The 22,744-nt window shown below is 49.0% G+C and overlaps 1 long non-coding RNA gene across 1 annotated transcript; it reads left to right on the plus strand.

Moving 5' to 3' along the window:
• The first annotated feature begins 1,509 nt into the window (after positions 1–1,509).
• Positions 1,510–21,156, plus strand: LOC135056822 (uncharacterized). Its single transcript, XR_010244080.1, has 2 exons — positions 1,510–1,772; positions 20,886–21,156. It is a non-coding gene; the product is annotated as an uncharacterized LOC135056822 (long non-coding RNA).
• Positions 21,157–22,744: the final 1,588 nt, after the last annotated feature.

Below are 22,744 nucleotides of genomic sequence, written 5' to 3' on the forward strand. Positions count from 1 at the left end.
ACCTCAAAAGAAAAGGTAAAAAGGGAATACAAGCAGAACTGTATGTTACACACTGTAATAATGCCGGCTATGCCATCACATACCTCGTCCTCATAGGTGCGCTCATACTCAGTTATCTTAGCATAGCCCCTAGGCAAATCAGCCATGATGATATGGAGCAGCTTATGCAGTGTTCCAGCAGTGTCAGGAGCCCCACTATAAAGAGAGAGAATCGTTACCCCGACAGTGTCTGTATCCCAGATCCCCATAGAGTCATCTCCCCAGTTATACTGCAGCTGCCTATTCTGCACTGGAAGAGTTATGTTACCTGGAGACCACGGCCGGGATGTAATGAAGTCCCAGTACGATGTCTGAGCAGGATGCCGGCTGGACTCGGACGTTTTTTAAAGGGCAATCATTTACAAGGCATAATTTAGCCTTTTTAATGATTGCCCCTTTAAAAAAAAAGTCAGCATTTTGCCAGTATCCCGCACAACCGCCAAGCTCGGACTTCATTACATCCCGCCCTCATCTGGCAGGAGGGGGACTAGGAAGACACGTGAGTGGCCACTCACACTATTCCCTGACTCTGCTCATTTCACCATCCCCAGTCACCACTGCAGGTGCCCCTTGGGGGCAATTACCGCAATTTCCCAGCAGCCAGTAATATGGGACTACAATATATAAATAACTCAAGGAAACATCTAATTCTGCTTTAAAGAACAATATATTATATAGAAAAAAATAACATTTTGTAACATTCACATAGACTACAGGGGAGGAGAGTGGTCATAATCATTGTATATAGGCGGCTGTGTCCTATCATGATTCTTGCTAATGCTTGGGATCCAATTTATTATCCAAGGAGATCTCATAGATGACTGTGACCAGCGGCTGCTGCCTCCTTGTGGCTTAATGACAATAATTACTGGCCCCTACTTACAGTACAATAAGGAACGCTGACCTCTCTCATACTATACAGGAACACAGATAGATATAGATGATGTATGATGTCTTACTGGCAGCAGCTGGAAACAAATACAAGATCATCCTTCTTCAGGTCACTGAGTGGCACACGAAACGCTTTCCCGTAGGGCACAGTGCGCTGCACATGTCCGGGGTGCGTCTCTGCCACCTTCCTCCCCTTCTGCAGCCTGGCAGTCCTGCTTGGCTATAAGGAGCAGAGGAAGAGACATCATAAGCTGTGACTACATAAGACTCTGCAGTTCCAGCATTTTATTATTACCAGTTATTTATATAGCACACACATGTTGTATACCATGGAAGCAATAATGCAGAACAGGGCCGTGGAACCAGCTGTAGCTTCACCACTGTGGCCTATAATTTATTGTTATAACTATCAGTACTGATGACGTCCACAGTTATATATAAGATTACAGTGATGTATCAATGAGTAGAATACTGTATAATGACTGAGATAAGATCCTTTCAGCTTTTTTACTGGACCTTATATTAACTAAATGTCATATACTGTCAGTAATACGTAAACATTGTTAGTGTAACACCCTCTGGAGAGACGGAGTGACCCTGCCCCCTGGGCACCCGGGCGTATGAGCGTCAGCAGGGTGCATGGGCAGTTAGTGACAGTTGGGCGTGGCGTGAGGAGAAGAGGCATGAGGCAGCTGCTGGCAGGAGGAGGCGCACACGGCATAGAGAGAGGGGCGCCCCCAGGGGGAGCCTACATCTGTAACAGAGGCAGAAGTGCTGCTGAACCACAAAGCCCAGCCAGGGGTAGGGAGATGGACGCTGTAGTGTGAGGCTGATGGTGAAACGTGAGTGTTACTACACAACATGACCACATTATGAGACACGGCTGCTGGGAATTGTGCAGGGGGAAGCTATAGGAGGTGCACATAATTGTGAATGAGTCTGCACCCGTGTTACTATGACACCCGTACACTGCACCCCCCCCCCCCCATACCACCAATGTGTCCCTATATGAATGTTACTAGAAGACCCACATGAGCAGGACCCTATGGTCACCTAGGCCCACTCCCAAGAGCTAACATAAGTACAAAGGAGGAGGAACATCACCCACCCATGTACACCTGGTGCTACGTCCAGTGATAGGGAGCTACATTTACACAGTGTTTTCTTATATTTTATGTTCAATATATGTAAAAAAAAAAATTAATAATCTGCCCAGAAACACCCAATTTCGGGTGAGCTCCACCCCTATTGCAATCTGTGAGAATCCTCTATATGTGCAAAGTACAAGTAACAAATGTAACAGGGCACTTACCTTTCCCCTCGGTGCTGGGAGGCACATCTTGCTGCACAGGCAGCCCATCACTGCACCGTAATTAGCGATACGCCTATATACTCCACAATAGTGACAATTCACCACAATAATCAAAGTTATAAAGATAAAACCAAGAGAGCAGAAAATCTGCGTCTTGTCCTGGCAACAGTCGAGGTCCCAGGTGATGGAATCCCCGTGTCACAGATCCTTTATGATGTCATAGTGACTGTAGCACACGTGTGATGACGGATATGCAGCATAAATGTGAATGAAAAGAGTCTCAGATTGTATTTAGAGATAAGCGGGGGCAGAACAGCGCCCACCCCAACTGCCCTGATACCCCAGCTTCACAGGGGGAGGGGCACATTTATCAAAAATCAACTCTGCCTGAGGTTTTCAACTCTAAATTTCTGGATTTACTATTCAGCGGTTTGGAGAGTAATGGAAGGGGCGAGAGGATGAAGGCGTTATGTAATAATATTCAGAAAAAAATTGTGTTATAATGGAAGAAGGTGTTATGCCCTATTTATATATAGTAAATGTTATTTTACATGTTGGTAGTTTAGTTACTGATATATTTTGTGGGTAAAAAAGGTATTTCCAGTTTCTAATTCAGTTTTAGTGGCTATTACCCTAAATATCCACAGGTTTGTGCTACAACTGTTTGTGATACAATCGTGACAAGTTATCACACTTTCCAGCATTTGTGAGAATAGAATTTGGTGTATGGGAGCGGAGCGCCAAGACGCCGGCCTGCAATCCCTAAAATACACATTTTCAGGCAGGATTTCTGCACGTGTCAACTTATTTTACACAGGGACACATTGGGCCATATTCAATTGCTATATTGCGCCCGATCTCCCATCTAAAGTGACAGGAGAGTACGGGTGATAGTCAGTTGTTCCCGTTATCATGCATATCATGCCCATAGCAGTCTGGTGTAGCCGCGTAAAGCGGCAAAAACTCAACTAAACTGTGTGGACGATCCCAAAATATTGTGGCAATCGCATTAATTTCCCGGCATGGGGCATAATGATACGAGTAGCCCAATCCTGCCTCTGTCACCACCCAACTGCATCTCCTCCCCGGATTCTCCCAGAGAGGACAAAACCAAAATAGGGTTAGGCACTAGTGGGAGGTTAGGAATAGGCACTAGTGGGAGGTTAGGATTAGGCACTAGTGGGAGGTTAGCCACTAGTGGGAGGTTAGGATTAGGCACTAATGGGAGGTTAGGATTAAGCACTAGTGGGAGGTTAGGATTAGGCCACTAGTGGGAGGTTAGGAATAGGCACCAATGGGAGGTTAGGATTAGGCACTAGTGGGAGGTTAGCCACTAGTGGGAGGTTAGGATTAGGCACTAGTGGGAGGTTAGGATTAGGCACTAGTGGGAGGTTAGCCACTAGTGGGAGGTTAGGATTAGGCACTAGTGTGAGGTTAGGATTAAGCACTAGTGGGAGGTCAGGTTTAGGCACTAGTGGGAGTTTAGGATTAGGCACTAGTGGGAGGTTAGGATTAAGCACTAGTGGGAGGTTAGGTTTAGGCACTAGTGGGAGGTTAGGATTAAGCACTAGTGGGAGGTTAGGTTTAGGCACTAGTGGGAGGTTAGGCACTAGTGGGAGGTTAGGAATAGGCACTTGTGGTAGGTTAGGATTGGGCACTAGTGGTAGGTTAGGGTTAGGCACTAGTGGGAGGTTAGGCACTAGTGAGAGGTTAGGGTTAGGCACTAGTGGGCAGTTAGGGTTATGCACTATTGGAATTTTAGGGTTAGGCACTAGTGGGAAGTTAGGCACTAGTGGGAGGATAGGGTTAGGCACTAGTGGGAGGTTAGGATTAGGCACTAGTGGAAGGTTAGGATTAGGCACTAGTGGAAGGTTAGGCGCTAGTGGGAGGTTAGGATTAGGCACTAGTGGGAGGTTAGGGTTATGCACTAGCGGGCGGTTAGGGTTAGGCACTAGTGGGAAGTTAGGCACTAGTGGGAGGATAGGGTTAGGCACTAGTGGGAGGTTAGGCACTAGTGGGAGGTTAGGCACTAGTGCAGCGGTGGCCAACCCGCGGCTCTTTCATCCTCCGCATGTGTCTCGATCCGCTCCCAGCCACCGCTGCCCGACACAGCGCACTCACAGCAGGTCTCCAGCGACGGTGTCTAAAATTCGGCGCCGGCCTGTGAGCCAATCAGAGCTCGCGGACCGGCAGTTAAGGCTCCTGATTGACCGCAAGCTCTGATTGGTTCACGGGCTGGCGCCGAATTGAAGATTGACACTGCCGCCGGAGACTGAGGGGTAGGAGAGGCGCATACTGCGCTCTCCTTCCCCTCACAGCAGCAGAGCGGTAAGCAGCACTTCTTTTAGGGGGGGGGGGGGAGTGAGGCACTGTGGAGGCATGTATATCAGCACTGGGGGCATATCTGGCACTGTGGGAGGCACTGTGGGTGCATGTGTATCTGCACTGGGGCATATCTGGCACTGTGTGGGCATGTGTATCTGCACTGGTGGCATATCCGGTGCTGTGGGAGGCACTGTGGGGGCATGTGTATCAGCACTGGGGGCATATATTTATCTGGCACTGTGGTGGCACCCATTTTTTGGCATTTTTATATGTATGTGGCACTGTACAACATGACTAAACGGGGTTATGACACAAGGTCACACTCCTACAAACGTCATACCGAAAGGTGTGTGCACAAAAATGGGGCATGGCTTTGTGACAACTAGGCCACACCCCCATTTGGCGCACGCGCGCCGAAGGGATCTTTTCTGGCTCTTTGCCTCTGACTAATTGGCCACCCCTGCACTAGTGGGTGGTTAGGATTAGGCACTAGTGGAAGTATAGGGTTAGGCACTAGTGGGAGGATAGGGTTAGGCCCTAGTGGGAGGTTAGGGTTAGGCACTAGTGGGCGGTAGGGTTAGGAACTAGTGGGAGGTTAGGGTTAGGCACTAGTGGGAGGTTAGGGCTAGGCACTAGTGGGAGGTAAGGCACTAGTGGGAGGTTAGGGCTAGGCACTAGTGGGAGGTAATGTACTAGTGGGAGGTTAGGTCTAGGCACTAGTGGGAGGTAAGGCACTAGTAGGAGGTTAGGGATTAGTCACACTCACTGCCAGAAGCACCACACGATGAGCTGGAAGTCATCAGGGCCTCAACGCAGGACATAAAAGACACCGCTCGAGCCACCAGATCGGGTATATTACCATATGAGTGGGATTTGTCTCTTGAAGCAATCTGTAGAATTTTATAATAAAAATTGTAACATAAAACAGTTCTCTGTTATGTCTGTATTCAGGAACTGTGCATTCTGATGGCCAGGTAATGTTTATCTTATAAATAAATATATATATATATATATCTCCTATATAATAGCCCTATTCTGTGACCTTGTGATTCATTTGCTAACGCTGGGCGGAGTCACAACACTGGGCGGAGTTAGTCAAATGAGTCACAGAGATCTGGCCAAATCTACAGGAGACTAGGAGCAGAAGCAGATAGCATGGGCATTGGGCATGTCACAGGCAGGGGTGCAGACCTCCCAGCTTTCTGCAGGAGCTTTCTCCAGGCAGAAGGAGGGAAACATACTCGGCGAAAAGGGGGCGTGGCTTCACGGGAGGGCCCCGTTTTTGTCAGTGAGGGGTCATGCCCAGCGCTCTGTGAGCTGCTGGCATGCTCCCAGGGGCTGATTATGAGTCCGGGGGGCCCAGGGCACTTGAGACAGGGGAGCCCTATCTCATTGCTGTGCCTGCTGTGGGTTGGGGGCGTGGCCTAATCGCGCCGCGCGGCCACGCCCCCTTATGCAAATTCCGATTTTTATTTTTATTTTTTTAATGGGATTTTGGCCCTAGGCTCAGCTAGGGCTAAATCCAGAGGAGGTGGTCGCTCCCCCCTACACACCCGCACAGGCCTCCCTGCAACACCACAGACCTGCCAATATGCAGCAGCGTGTGCTGACTGTAGCACAATGCTGCCGCTGTTGCTGGCAGGACGGGGGGGGGGGGGGAGCTTCCGAGCTGGGACAGAGCTACTCCAGCCGGGGGGCCCCCTAAAAAAGGGGGGCCAACGGTACGTATCCCCTGCCCCCCCCCCCCCCTTAATCCGGCTCTGCTGCTGGAACCCCCCCATTAATCCGTACCCCCTGATGCCCCCTTTCCCTCTGTCTCCACAATTCACCGCTGCTCTGCTAAGCAGAACAGCGAGTACAGGAGCTTTCCAACTGCCCCCACCGCCGGACACTGCGACCCGTGGGTGGGACAGCGGGACAGACCCCAAAAAATGGGCACCGGCTCACTGTGTGCTTGACCCCCCACATCGGCATACTCAGCAGGGTCTCTCTGGTGCGGAGGAGCGTCACTTTCTGGCACACTCCACGCTTCTTAGCTGCAGTTTAGTGGGGCACCTGCCGCTGTGCAGGTTCCATACTGCCTCTGTTATCTCCAGCCCCGGCAACCCCACCGCTAGCTGCAGCGCTGTCACCCGCAGTGGAGTGCGCCCAGCTCATTCACACACTTTAGCTGGCGGGTAGCGCTGCAGAAATCCAAGCTGCTTGCAGGCTCTGACCCACTCCTCTCTCCAGCCGCAGCGTCTCCTGGGAGCTAACCAGTCACTCCCAGTCTCCCCTTACCACAGTGCCCGGAAGCCGTGAGGTCCGCGCCACGTGCATGCTATGACCCCCTCTTCCCTCCAGCCGCAGCATCTCCTGGGGGCTAACCAGTCATTTCCAGTCTCACCTTACCACAGTGCCCGGCAGCTGCGCGAGGTCTGTGGTGTGTGACTGAGGAGGGGGGGAGGGATGCGGACGGCCAGAGAAAGCAGGACTCCAGCCTGAGAGAGTCAGCCATGCCAAGTCTCCAGCAGCAGCAGATCCCAACAGGTTGGAGTGGAACAGCAGCAGCCAGCAGCAGTGACTCCGGTAAGACACATCTGTCTGTCACCACTGTTTTGTCCCTAATACCAATTTCTCCCGTGCCCTGTGTTCTGTCATGTCCCTGTCACCCCTGGCCTTGCCCTGCCACCCTTATCCTGGCCCTTTCACCCTTATCCTGGCCCTTTCACCCTTATCCTGGCCCTGTCACCCTTATGCTGGCCCTGTTACCCCTATCCTGGCCCTGTCACCCCTGTGCTTGCCCTGTCAACCCTATACTGGCCCTGTCCTGGTCCTGCCGCCCCTACCCTGGCCCTGTCACCCCTATCCTGTCCCTATCATTTCTGTCCTGGCCCTGTCACCCCTGTCCTGGCCCCGTCACCCCTGTCCTGGCCCCGTCACCCCTGTCCTGGCCCCGTCACCCCTGTCCTGGCACCGTCACCCCTGTTCTGACCCTGTCACCCCTGTCCTGGCCCCGTCAACCCTGTACTGACCCTGTCACCCCTTTCCTGGCCCTGTTTCTGCATATCCTCCAACTACCTTTTATGGCATGTACAGTACCCGCAGCGCCTCCAGACCTCTCCCCAATGCACCACACCTCCGCACCTTCCCCTCCACCACATGCGGCACTCCACCCCTCCCCCACATGCTGTGCCTCCAGACCCCCTACACCACCCGTGGCTCCCACTCCTCCACCCCTTCACCACCCACAGCACCTCCAGGCCCCTTCCACCATTCACCCCCCTTATACGTCTCCCCCCACACCTGCCCCCGCAGCATCTGCAGACACCCTCCTCCATCAGCGGTCCCCCCCTCACCCACCCCTCCCCCACCAATGGCACCCCCGCACCTGCCCCTCCACCACCTGCAGCACCTCCGGACCTCCTTTCCCATCCGCCGCAACACCCGTACCTGCCCCTACCCTACCCATGGTGCCTGCGGTCCCCTACCCAACCCCCGGCACTCCCGTCCCTTCCCATCCCACAGCACCTCCGGAACTCTTCACCCACCCACAACATCCCCACACCTGCCCCTCTCCCACCCGTGGCACCCCTGCCCCTCCCCCACCTGCAGTGCCTCCGGACCCCTCCCCCACTCCTCTGCCCCTCCCCCACGCGCAGCACCTCCCGAACCTTCCCCATCCGGGCCACACCCCCACTTCTGCCTCCCCTCCACCCGCAGCATCTACAGACACCATCCGCAGTCCCCCCCGCACCCGCTACATTCTGTACATCGTGCCCTGCAGGTGCTGTTCACGCCGTCGCAAGGGGCTGCGCCTCCTTCACCATCATTCATTGTGCAATATTTAACCACTAACAAAGGAATGCAGGTAATACTCCATATAATACAAATATTAAACCCCAGAAAGGCATGCAAGGGTTAAGGGGGCGTAGCCCCTTGCGACGGTGTGAAGAGCGCCCGTAGGGCGCGATGAAGCACCTAGTATATATATATATATATATATACATAAACAATCAAAGGAGATGGAACAAGCTCCTCATGGTGCAGTAATTTATCAATATGCTGAACATACACACTGTGCACGTATAGGTAATCTGCGAACCAGATAATAAGATCAATTGCGCATATCACCTCTAATGGTCACGTCACCAAACTTAGAGAATATCTGAAATCAATACAGATCAAACATACACCTCACGGTGCAGTACCTTTTAGAAACATGGGTATAAAAATAACCTTCCTATAGGTAATGTGTGTACCAGAAGGCGAGATCAATTGTGCATATCATATAAAAGTAACCAGATTTAAATCACACACAATGGCCCTCATTCCGAGTTGTTCGCTCGCTAGCTGCTTTTAGCAGCATTGCACACGCTAAGCCGCCGCCTACTGGGAGTGAATCTTAGCTTAGCAGAATTGCGAATGAAAGATTAGCAGAATTGCGAATAGAAATTTCTTAGCAGTTTCTGAGTAGCTCGAGACTTACTCCTACACTGCGATCAGTTCAGCCCGTTTCGTTCCTGGTTTGACGTCACAAACACGCCCTGCGTTCGGCCAGCCACTCCCCCGTTTCTCCAGACACTCCCGCATTTTATCCTGGCATGCCTGTGTTTTTCCACACACTCCCTGGAAACGGTCAGTTTCCGCCCAGAAACACCCACTTCCTGTCAATCACACTCCGATCACTTCAACGATGAAAATTCTTAGTTCGGACGTGAGTAAATCTACTAAGTTTTGTGCTAAAATACTTAGCGCATGCGCAATGCGTACCATGCGCATTTTTGCCTTAATCGCTCCGTTGCGAAAATCTGCAACGAGCGAACAACTCGGAATGACCCCCCATATTAGAATTCAGAGATCTCGGTTACATATATTTGTGCAAATGTATGAAAAAGTCCACAAGCCACGTCAAGGCCTCTCTGTATATTTAGGGTCCCTAGCACTATATCTAGGTGCAGGGTGTGGTACCCCAAAAAATTAGCATAAGCCAGAAATCCCAGGACAGCATACCAGGGAAAAAACTATAGCGTTAATAAATTAGTGTGAGGAAGCCGAAGCTATATACAGAAAGTGATGCAAAAAATGAGAGAAATAGTGTTAGTAAAGAAATTAGTAAGTGATAAGTGTTAATAGAATGTAAAGGTATGCCACACTAAAGCCATCCAGCCAGGGCCGCCTCCAGGCATGTTCGAATAGAGCGGCCGCATGGGGCGCTACCGTTAATTGGCGCTGCGTGCTGGCGCCGCCATATTCGTGCCTGGAGGCGTGCCAGCCTGCAGCGCCATCCGCCCGGCCTGCCCTGTTGTGTGTGCGCTATGCGCGCTGTGCGGTGCCGGCGTCTGACATCAGACGAAGCAAAGCGCACACACAACAGAGACAGAGTATGTACAGTCACTCCACCCGCGCCCTCAGCAGACTCCCCCCTCCCAGAAGCACCGCAGGTATTGGGCAGGGCACTGTGGGGGTCATATCTGGCACTCTGGGGGCATTTCTGCACTGTGGGGGCATGTATGTATCTGGCACTGTCGGGTCATGTATGTATCTGGCACTGTGGGGGCATATCTGCACTGTGGGAGCATGTATGTATCTGGAACTGTGGGGGCATATCTGCACTGTGGGGGCATTTATGTATCTGGCAATGTGGGGGCACTTATGTATCTGGCACTGTGGGGGCATATCTGCACTGTGGGGGCATGTATGTATCTGGCACTTTGGGGGCATGTATGTATCTGGCACTGTGGGGGCATGTATGTATCTGGCACTGTGGGGGCATGTATGTATCTGGCACTGTGGGGGCATTTATGTATCTGGCACTGTGGGGGCATTTATGTATCTGGCACTGTGGGGGCATATCTGCACTGTGGGGGCATTTATGTATCTGGCACTGTGGGGGCATATCAGCACTGTGGGGGCATTTATGTATCTGGCACTGTGGGGGCATATCTGCACTGTGGGGGCATTTATGTATCTGGAACTGTGGGGTCATTTATGTATCTGGCACTGTGGGGGCATTTATGTATCTGGCACTGTGAAGGCATATCTGCACTGTGGGGGCATTTATGTATCTGGCACTGTGGGGTCATGTATGTATCTGGCACTGTGGGGGCATGTATGTATCTGGAACTGTGGGGGCATATCTGCACTGTGGGGGCATTTATGTATCTGGCAATGTGGGGGCACTTATGTATCTGGCACTGTGGGGGCATATCTGCACTGTGGGGGCATGTATGTATCTGGCACTTTGGGGGCATGTATGTATCTGGCACTGTGGGGGCATGTATGTATCTGGCACTGTGGGGGCATGTATGTATCTGGCACTGTGGGGGCATTTATGTATCTGGCACTGTGGGGGCATTTATGTATCTGGCACTGTGGGGGCATATCTGCACTGTGGGGGCATTTATGTATCTGGCACTGTGGGGGCATATCAGCACTGTGGGGGCATTTATGTATCTGGCACTGTGGGGGCATATCTGCACTGTGGGGGCATTTATGTATCTGGAACTGTGGGGTCATTTATGTATCTGGCACTGTGGGGGCATTTATGTATCTGGCACTGTGATGGCATATCTGCACTGTGGGGGCATTTATGTATCTGGCACTGTGGGGGCATTTATGTATCTGGCACTGTGGGGGCATTTATGTATCTGGCACTGTGGGGGCATATCTGCACTGTGGGGGCATTTATGTATCTGGCACTGTGGGGGCATTTATGTATCTGGAACTGTGGGGACATATCTGGCACTGTGTGGCCATTTATGTAGCTGGCACTGCTGGGGGGCATGTCACGTGTAGCTGGCACTGCTGGGGGGCATACCATGTAGTTTCCAGCTAGGCATCTGTGGCTGGGCAATGTGTCTCAGTGCTCTACCTGGCGCAATGTGTCTCAGTGATCTACCTGGCGCAATGTGTCTCAGTGCTCTACCTGGCGCAATGTGTCTAACGTGCTCTGCCTGGCGCAATGTGTCTCAGTGCTCTACTTGGCGCAATGTGTCTCAGTGCTCTGCCTGGCGCAATGTGTCTCAGTGCTGTGCCTGGCGCAAATTGTCTAACGTGCTGTGCCTGGCGTAAATTGTCTAACGTGCTGTGCCTGGCGCAAAGTGTCTATCGTGCTGTGCCTGGCGCAAAGTGTCTAGGAGGTTCTACCTGGTGCAAACATTATGTGTATCTGGCACTATACTGGAGACATTGTGTGTATCTGGCACTATACTGGAGACATTATGTGTATCTGACACTATAATGGAGACATTGTGTGTATCTGGCACTATACTGGAGAGATTATGTGTATCTGACACTATAATGGAGACATTGGGGTAAATTTACTAACATTCGTAATTTTCGGAAAAAGGTCAAAGTTCAATCACGAATGACATCGAAAGTGTAAAACTGCAACTTTTTGAATTGATTACGACTAATTTACTAAGCTGTCGTATTCGGGTTTTTCTTTTGTTCCGATGTCGATGTCATTCGTGTTTTTTTTTTATATTTTTACGGCAGTGATTAGCAAAACACTGGCGACTTTTTAAAAATGAATCTCGGCCGGATCTGTGTGATCCGTGCTGGGGTTCATTTTTTTTTTTTTTTAAATGAAACAGTGTAAAATTAAAAAAAAAATTGCGTGGGGTCTCCCCTCCTAAGCATAACCAGCCTCGGGCTCTTTGAGCCGATCCTAGTTGCAGAAATATGGGGAAAAAAATGACAGGGGTTCCCCCATATTTAAGCAACCAGCATCGGGCTCTGCGCCTGGTCCTGGTTCCAAAAATACGGGGGTCAAAAAGAGTAGGGGTCCCCCGTATTTTTAAAACCAGCACCGGGCTCCACTAGCTGGACAGATAATGCCACAGCCGGGGGTCACTTTTATATAGTGCCCTGCGGCCGTGGCATCAAAAATCCAACTAGTCACCCCTGGCCGGGGTACCCTGGGGGAGTGGGGACCCCTTCAATCAAGGGGTCCCCCCCCCAGCCACCCAAGGGCCAGGGGTGAAGCCCGAGGCTGTCCCCCCCCATCCAATGGGCTGCGGATGGGGGGGCTGATAGCCTTTTGTGATAATGAAAAGATATTGTTTTTAGTAGCAGTACTACAAGGCCCAGCAAGCCTCCCCCGCATGCTGGTACTTGGAGAACCACAAGTACCAGCATGCGGCGGAAAAACGGGCCCGCTGGTACCTGTAGTACTATTACTAAAAAAATACCCCAAAAAACACAAGACACACACACCGTGAAAGTAAAGATTTATTACATACATGCACACAAACATACATACATACTTACCTTATGTTCACACGAGGGTCTGTCCTCTTCTCCAGTAGAATCCAAGGGGTACCTGTTGAATAAATTCTACTCACCAGATCCCGGGTCCCAGGGTCCTCGGGGCAACCATTTGTAATCCAGGTACTTGCATAAAATAAGAAAACGGAAAGCCGAGCCACGAACTGAAAGGGGCCCCATGTTTTCACATGGGACTCCTTTCCCCGAATGCCAGAAACCCACTCTGACTTCTGTCTAAGTGGGTTTCTTCAGCCAATCAGGGAGCGCCACGTTGTAGCACTCTCCTGATCGGCTGTGTGCTCCTGTACTGAGTGACAGGCGGCACACGGCAGTGTTACAATGTAGCGCCTATGCGCTCCATTGTAACCAATGCTGGGAACTTTCTGCTCAGCGGTGACGTCACTTTAGGTCAACCGCAGGGCAGAAAGTTCCCACCATTGGTTACAATGGAGCGCATAGGCGCTACATTGTAACACTGCCGTGTGCCGCCTGTCACTCAGTACAGGAGCACACAGCCGATCAGGAGAGTGCTACAACGTGGCGCTCCCTGATTGGCTGAAGAAACCCACTTAGACAGAAGTCAGAGTGGGTTTCTGGCATTCGGGGAAAGGAGTCCCATGTGAAAACATGGGGCCCCTTTCAGTTCGTGGCTCGTGTGTCCGTTTTTTTATTTTAATCAAGTACGTGGATTACAAATGGATTTGAAGAGGACCGATCTACACTGGATTTTGTGAGTATAATTTTTTCTACAGGTACCCCATGGATTCTACTGGACAAGAGGACCGACCTGCGTGTGAACATAAGGTAAGTATGTATGTATGTTTGTGTGCATGTATGTAATAAATCTTTACTTTCAAGGTGTGTGTGTCTTGTGTTTATTTGGGTATTTTTTTAGTAATAGTACTAAAGGCACCAGCGGGCCCGTTTTTCCGCCGCATGCTGGTACTTGTGGTTCTCCAAGTACCAGCATGCGGGGGAGGCTTGCAGGGACTTGTAGTACTGCTACTAAAAACAATATCTTCATTTACAACAAAGGCTATCAGCCCCCCCATCCGCAGCCCATTGGATGGGGGGGGGACAGCCTCGGGCTTCACCCCTGGCCCTTGGGTGGCTGGGGGGGGACCCCTTGATTGAAGGGGTCCCCACTCCCCCAGGGTACCCCGGCCAGGGGTGACTAGTTGGATTTTTGATGCCACGGCCGCAGGGCACTATATAAAAGTGACCCCCGGCTGTGGCATTATCTGTCCAGCTAGTGGAGCCCGGTGCTGGTTTTAAAAATATGGGGGACCCCTACTCTTTTTGTCCCCCGTATTTTTGGAACCAGGACCAGGCGCAGAGCCCGATGCTGGTTGCTTAAATATGGGGGAACCCCTGTCAATTTTTCCCCCATATTTCTGCAACCAGGATCGGCTCAAAGAGCCCGAGGCTGGTTATGCTTAGGAGGGAGGACCCCACGCAATTTTTTTTTTGGAAAAAAACCACTTTCCCACCCCTTCCCACTGATAGACATGCACGGATCTCATGGATCCCTGCATGCCTATGCAATCACGAATATAAAAAGCAGGTCTGCTTTTTTTTAGCACTTTTTTGCGATTTGTAATTTTTCACGACAGTGTTTTCCTCTTTGGAGATTTGAACTTTTTAGTAAATGACCGAGTTCTACTAATTTGCTGGTGTATTTTGACCGATGGTGTATTCATTCGTATTTTTTTACAACTACTTCCAAAAAAATACGAATGCCCTCATCTCTGCCGTGATTTGAGTTTAGTAAATTACCGAGATGACACTTTGAAGAAAAAACGGCATCTCGGTCAAAATCGGGACCTTAGTAAATTTACCCCATTGTGTGTAAGGAACACTACTGTGACTGTTATGTGTAAGGCTGCTAATTGTGTGTGTAGAGGGGGTGTGAAAATATATTTGTTTATAGTTTGATGAAGTTACGAGGCCACGCTCACTTTTCCAGAGGCCACGCCCACTTTTCCAGCGCGCATAGGGGGGGGGGGGGGGCACTTTTAAATGTTCTCGCTCAGGGTGCTAGTAGGCCTGGAGCCGGCCCTGCAACCAGCCCAGCCAATCCAGAGGCACAGCACCCCACACCTCCATTACCCCAATCTGGGTCTTCAATTAATCTGTAGGAACATCTCAAGGATGATCAGTGGAAACAGGATGCACCTGAGCTCAATTTTGAGCTTCATGGCAAAGGCTGTGAATACTTATGTACATATGATTTCTTAGTTTTTTATTTTTAATAAATTTGCGTTGTCATTATGGGATATTGTGGGGTATTATGGGGTATTGTGTGCAGTGGCGTAACTAGAAATTTTTCTCCCCCAAGCCAAAAAATTCTTCGGCGCCCCCCCCCCCCATAACCCCCCCCATAATTGGCACTAGTAAAGGGGTAAATCTGCACGCGCCACAGGCGCGCGCGTCGCCAAAAAGGGTGTGTGTGGCTTCATTGAAATGGGCGTGGCTTCACGTAAAGGGGCGTGACATTGCAGGAAAAGACTACCTTATATCCCAGTTTTGCAACCTGTACGCCCAGACGTTAGCCACCACAGGAAAGAAAAATAATCCTGATTCATGCCCCTTACATTATTTGTCATTTTTCCTCCTTATAGTAATGCCCAGTATACATTATTCCACATACTGCAATGGCCTTAGCCATTATGCCACACACAATAATGCACATGACACAATATGCACACACTGTAATGCCCCCGACACATTATGCCACACACCGTAATGCCTGTGACACATTATGACAGGAATCGCAATGCCCGTTATACATTATGCTACACACTGCAATGCCCCTGATACATTATAGCACATACAATGTCTGTGACACAGTATGACACACACCACAATGATCCTGAGACATTATACCACATACCACAATGCCCGTGATATAGTATACAACACACCGTAATGCCTGACACATTATGACACACACCGCAATGTCCGTGATACATTATGCCACACACCATAATGCCCATTACACATTAAGTTCTACAGTAAGGCTTCTAATTACTTTTAAATTACCTGCTCGTTGCCAGGGGTTTCATGCTCTTGGTTCCATGCACGGTGCCAGGGGTTTTCATGCTCAGGGTGTGATGCTCGTTGCCAGGGGTTTCATGCACTGGGTGTCATGCTCGTTGCCAGCGGTTTCATGCTCTTGGTTCCATGCACGGTGCCAGGGGTTTTCATGCTCAGGGTGTCATGCTCGTTGCCAGGGGTTTCATGCACTGGGTGTCATGCTCGTTGCCAGGGGTTTCATGCACTGGGTGTCATGCTCGTTGCCAGGGGTTTCATGCACTGGGTGTCATGCTCATTGCTAGGGGGTAGTGCTTGTTGCTAGCGCCGTGCTCCCAGTGCCACATATGCCCCCAGTGCCAAATATTCCCCCACAGTGCCAGGTATATGCCCCCAGTGCCAGATATTCCCCCACAGTGCCAGGTACATGCCCCAGTGCCAAATATATCCCCCCCCCCAGTGCCACATATGCCCCCTCAGTGCCTGCTCCCCCCAGTGCCAAATATTCCCCCACAGTGCCACATATGCCCCCTCAGTGCCTGCTCCCCCCAGTGTCAGATATTCCCCCACAGTGCCAGGTATATGCCCCCAGTGCCAGATATTCCCCCACAGTGCCAGGTATATGCCCCCAGTGCCAGATATTCCCCCACAGTGCCAGGTATATGCCCCCAGTGCCAGATATTCCCCCACAGTGCCAGGTATATGCCCCCAGTGCCAGATATTCTCCCACAGTGCCTGCTCTCCCCTTCCCCCCCCCCCCCCGCTCCTTTGTGTTCGGGGACACGGAGGGCACAGCGCGCGCCTCTCCAGTGTCCCTCCTGGCTCTCTGGCCGCGCTAATAAATCAGAGCTCACGAACGGCACTTCCTTTAATAGACCGTCCGGAGAGCCAGGGAGGGACACAGGAGAGGCGCGCGCTGTGCGCTCCGTGTCCCTCCTTACAGCAGCGGAGGGAAGGAGACCGCGGATTGACATGCGGACGCTCGTCCGCATGTCAATCTGTGCAAAGTCAGTGGCGCCCTCGCAGCCCCTCGCCCCCAAGCCACCGCGAGGACTGCGGGGGCAGTAGTTACGCCACTGATTGTGTGTAAAATTTTGAGGGGAAAAAATATTTATCCCACTTTGGAATAAGGCTGTAACATAACAAAATGTGAAAAAAGTGAAGCGCTGTGAATACTTCCCGGATGCAGTGTGTACATCGGCCCCTTAAGGCACATGGAGAGGTTGGGGTCGCTATGCCGGTGCTCTGGATGCCGGTGGTCAAAATCCCAACTGTGGAATCCTGATGGTGAGAATCTTATCAAAGGCAAGGTAAGTATATTTACCTTTCCCCAAAGGATCCCTAACCCTCCTTGTCTGCAGCCTAGACCTACATAGCCTAATCCTAACCTTGCTCCCCCCTCCCCACAGCCTAACCCTAACCCTGCAGCCTTAACCTAACCTCCCCTGCTATGGTAAGAAGCCTGAGACAAATCAAGTGATTGGCTGGGGTGGGAAGGGAGCTGGTTATGAATGTAGCCCCAGCTGCGTTTGCAGGGAGGTTGGAGCTTAGCGTCAGCTACATGTAGCGGTTGATGAAGAAAGGGAGGAGCGGGAGTGGAGTGAGGAGAGATGTCAGAAGGAGAAAGAAGAACTGTGAGGGGAGCTGTAGCTGTGGGAGGGCGTCAGAGGAGAACCCTGAGTTATATAAGAGGAGTTGAGAGCAGTAATAGAGAGTGCTGACAGAGATGTAGGTGCCTTCTTTACTGATGATGACTTCTAATTAGATATTTCTGAGTGGAACCTCAAAGTATTCATTCGCACACTCTGATATAGTTAAGTGACGACCTGTATGGTCATTCATGAGCTGATGATACCTTGTTAGTTTGCAGTAAAATTGTCCCTCAGTGGGAAGACTCAGAAAGTAAGATGAGTCCTCTATGAGTATTAGCCAACTGGTACCTGGTGCCTCTTTCACCCAAAGAAACCTTTTCTCTACTCTAATTTCAGGACTATTTCTTTGTCCAATCATGTAGATGATAGACTTACTGTTGGTGTTTAAATTAGGTAAAATAGTGGGATCTGGTCATGCCCCAATCTGTTTTACAGTGGCCTTGGCTGAGCCCCCACACCCACACCCAGGCACTGGACTTGAAAGTTTAACAAACAACTCATCCAAGATACGTATTGCAAAGCGACACTAGACGAAGACATCGCCTTAGATGGTAATGGTGAAACTTCTAAGAGCAGGTTTTTGGAGCCCAACAGGTGTGTAATTTGGGTAATTTCTCAAAACCAAAAAGAAGCCAGAAAAGGAGACCCTACTGTACTTCTTAAATCCAAATCCTAATCTACACATTCTAAACCACACCACGGTTGGATCATAGGTAAGTACATGGGGAGATTCCAGTTGCCCAGAAACCTCCCGTGGCCAGTAGCTCCAATCATAACCATAATAGCAGTAGTATTTAATATGATATTACTAGAGCCGCGGCCACACCACACAGTTTAAAAGGACAGAACGCAGCTGCTGCACGTGCCCAGTGGCAACAGCTTCTCCTACCAAAGGGTAAATGTTATAGCCTGCGATTTGCAAAGTCTTTTGTCACTTGCAAAACTGCGTAATGCCATTTATTTCTCCAGTGTTCAGCGTTTGGTAAATTTCCTGACATCAGCACAATGTCTGAGCACGACACATCGCGCCCACCAGCAGCACAAGTTTCCTCTCTCGCCCCGTAGTTTACGAGAGAAAACTTGCAGAGTCAGCAGTACCATAAGTGTATGATAGGTGCGCAGCTCAGCATCGCAATGAATTGAGTTTCCTTCCCCCTGTTAAAAACTCAGGGAATCAGGCTTTTCTTAAATGTATAATTTGACCCCGGTGCTACGTAGTAATAGTAATAAGCTTCATAAAGAAAGATTATCATAGATAGCAGGACAGCCCACATTACCCAGAGCCACCGGTGACACAAGGACAAAGTTCTGTTTCCCCCTGACATATACATTATCTGCACTACATTACTGTGAGGGAATACAGATGTCATCTCACTTGTGACTGATGACCGTGTCTGGTTGAGCTGAAATTGCCGGCAGCACTACAGATACACCCGGGATCTGAGTCTGTAATATATGCTGTCTGAGTGACAGAGGGGTTTCAGAGATCATCATGTCTGTGTGAATTGTTTTACTGACCTCATATCTGGTTACAAATGTCTGTTAAGACTGATCGCCTGTCTTCTTAAGTTGTGTTATCCAAAAGAACACTTACACCCACCAGGGTTGTATCTATGTTCCCTTTGTGATCAGGACCTGGAAGTGACATAACGAGAGGCAGGAGAGAACTTCCGCACTTACAGCACCTAAATGTTTTCTCTGTTCTCAGTTCGGTTGAGGTTATTTTGTTGTATCTATGCACCACTAGACCCTCGCGGGCTTGCGTCGCTCGCTTCGCTCGCCACAGGTTACTAAAGGTTGAGTATCCCTTATCCAAAATCCTTGGGACCAGACGTATTTTGGATATGGGATTTTTCCGTATTTTGGAATAATTGCATACCATAATGAGATATCATGGCGATGGGACCCAAATCTAAGCACAGACAGAATGCATTTATGATTCATATACACAGTATATACAAAATGAAGGTATTTTTAGCCAATATGTTTAATAACTTTGTGCATTATACAAAGTGTGTGTACATTCACACAATTAATTTATGTTTCACATACACCTTATACACACAGCCTAAAGGTCATTTAATACTACATTTTTAATAACTTTGTGTATTAAACAAAGATTGTGTGTACTGAGCCATCAGAAAACAAAGGTTTCACTATCTCACTCTCATTCAAAATATTCCGTATTTCGGAATATTCTGTATTATGGAATATTTGGATATGGGATACTCAACCTGTATTCCAAATAGTTTGTGGCATGGACCCAGGGGCTTATAGGAAAGGTCCTCTCCACGAAGGGAAAGTAGACGCTACCTACCAACCAGGGCCTTAACTCTCAGAGGCAATGAATGGAGTTGCCTGCCTCCAGGCTCCAAGCCCTCCCGGAGGGGCACCTGCATGCAGATCCGGATTAACAATGGGGCGGGTGGAGCTGCAGTTCCAGGCCCCCCATGAAAATAGGCCCAGACGGTGCTGGTAGACCTTGGTGACAAGAAAAAATATTTTTTTCTGTCACAAGCATCAGTGGCCGTCTGAAGTCCCGCCCACTCCCTCCCTCACCCCCTCCACCCCAACTAGTGCCCACATACACTTCAGTAGTGCAGCGCAGTTGAATGCACTCCCTGCGCCTCTACAGTGCTAAGAGACGGCCCAGACCCTCCCCCCCACTCATGTGCCCTCCCCCTCCTGCTCTCGGACACTGTTGTGTGCTGTTGCGGTGGCTTAATGCCTCAAGATCAAAATGATGGGCACCCACTGCTGCCGGTGCCAATGACAGGGACCTGCTGCTGTCAGCGCTAATGACGGGGACCCGCTGCTGCTGGTGCTAATGATGAGGATCCACTGCTAATGAAGGTACAAAGTGCCGTCTGTAGGAGGAGGGGGAGGGGGGATTAGAGATGTCTGGTGACATGTTAACAAAGTTCCATTTGTATGGGCGGTATGGGGGGGGGGGTTAGGGAATGCCTGTCTCAATCCTTTCTCTGTCTCCCCTAAGAATGCCAAATTGATTTCTCACAAATATTTAAAATGCCCGCTCTAATATATATTGTAAATGCCTGCATCTCTTATTACCATATCCCATGAATGTGTGCTATACATCGCAAAACACTGCATCCCATAAGAGAAAACAATACACCCACACATTATCTGAGTTCCAAAGCTCATTGATGTATATATTTGTTATTAAAAGGATATGGATTCAATATATATTACAAAGTACAGTATACCTATAGTTACATGGTTACACTCACACAGCAAGCAGTTAATACATATACTTACATATAGTTACATGCATTACATACAGTTTCAGTTACAGGCCAGCGATACAATTACCATTCCCTCCAATGCATCTTATGTCTCCCTCTCTCTGTAAATAAATACAGGAACTGAACTGGCAGCAAGTCCATCATCCTCTGAGACAAAAAAGCAAGTCCATCATCGTCTCAGACCTTACAGCCACTGAGCTCCTTTGTGATCAATAAGTGTTATCTAGTTTCTAGGGGAGGGATTCACAATGAGTCACCAGTTCCTTTGTATATGCTAATCAGGTTCAGTCTTGAAGACATCCAAAGGGCTGGCCTGAGTTTCCTGTTCATTACCTGTTTGGAGTATCTATTGTTCTAATAAAAGTGATTTTAGCTTTTATACATTTAATCATAATTCCGTGTTGCAATGTCCTACAACTTAATAACAAGTATCAAATTAATCTACACATTAAGCTGGTTGTTTTAATAGTAAATATGACAGGTCTATCTTGCTTCGTTCAAATAATACACATACATGACATTACTTCCTTAGATATAATTTTAAATCATCATGATGTCTGGCGCTTGATATTATTATAATTATGTACTGTATGAAATAAGTGTCAAATCCATCTCTGTGGCATGTCCGTGTAAATGCGTGTGTTACCATATATTGCTGTGCTCGCTGCGCGTATTTGCAAGTATAGCGACTTATATGTGTGTAGTTTGTATGTTCTCTTTATGTAATATTTTTTTGACTTCGACAGTCCACCCTTTGGCAGCAAACAATAACTGCCATCAATTATTAACATCACAAAAAAATATTTCATACCATAATCGGTGACCTAGACACAAGTATGTATGCATTTCGCAAATCAGACACTTGACTATATTTGGGGAAGACAGGGAGGAGGACGAGACATCCTCTATATGCACTCGGCGGTCACGGGACCACTGGTTGGGTGTGGGACAACATTCAACCTATAGAGTATGCTGGGACAGTGCTTTGGCCTATAATGTCTGATTTGCGACGAACATTTCACACATACATGTACCTACGTCTTTGTACACTGATGTTTGGATTCGATTGAGGTTCTGCTGGGTAGATGAAGAAGACACAAACAAATCGTGACAGTGACATATAAAATTTTCATGATCTAAATGTTCCTATCATTTTCTGAACATTGTTTCCATTTCTGGAACGTATGCTAGGTCTGTTTAATAATTGAACAAGGGTTATAAGTAGTGTCCTTCCTAAATAACATAAACCTTCGGAGTTCGGGGATAGCCACTCATAAACCTTTCTTCCACATATATTAATGAGCTCTTTATCTGCAATGTGTGAACTGCCATTGTCTGATTTTTTTCTGATTACCTCTGAACTCCATAACTACTAGACCTTTGATTTTTCTCTGATTTTAACAAACTGATCGGCTAATCCTGGGATCCTATAAGGAGATCACTCCTTCCTACAGAAGCAGTTCCAGTCCCACACTCGACTCCTCATAAAAAAACCTCGCAAAAATAGAATATCCTGAAAGAAAATGTTTGTCAGCGGGAAAGAGAGAAAAGAGAAATAGAACAAAACAACTCTTGTTCATAACAAATCAATTACAATGACTGGTCTTTCTGCAATCCTTTAGTACGCTCAGGTTGTGTTCAACAGTGCCGCCTCTCAGTCTTCACGGAACAGAGTCTCTGGTGATACGAGGTTCTCTTCGCCTTGCTCTTTGGACACACAGTTCACTTTGAACACACAGTTCACTTTGAACAAACAGTTCACAAACTCGATGAATGTGAGCAATAAACTACTTTGTCACGAGTTCTCTCCGGGTCAGCGACCTTCTTGCAGTGGGACGAGTGGACCCAAGTCTTTCTTTTGGCGACCTTTAGTGCTGTCAACAAATCTTGGTATGGTCCTTCCCACCTGTCTATTAGGCAACCTGAGCGTAAGAACAATCACACAGTCTCTTGGTTCACAATCAAGACAATTAGTA

Source organism: Pseudophryne corroboree, chromosome 3 (assembly GCF_028390025.1).
Source record: "Pseudophryne corroboree isolate aPseCor3 chromosome 3, aPseCor3.hap2, whole genome shotgun sequence".
Classification (NCBI taxonomy): Eukaryota; Metazoa; Chordata; class Amphibia; order Anura; family Myobatrachidae; genus Pseudophryne; species Pseudophryne corroboree.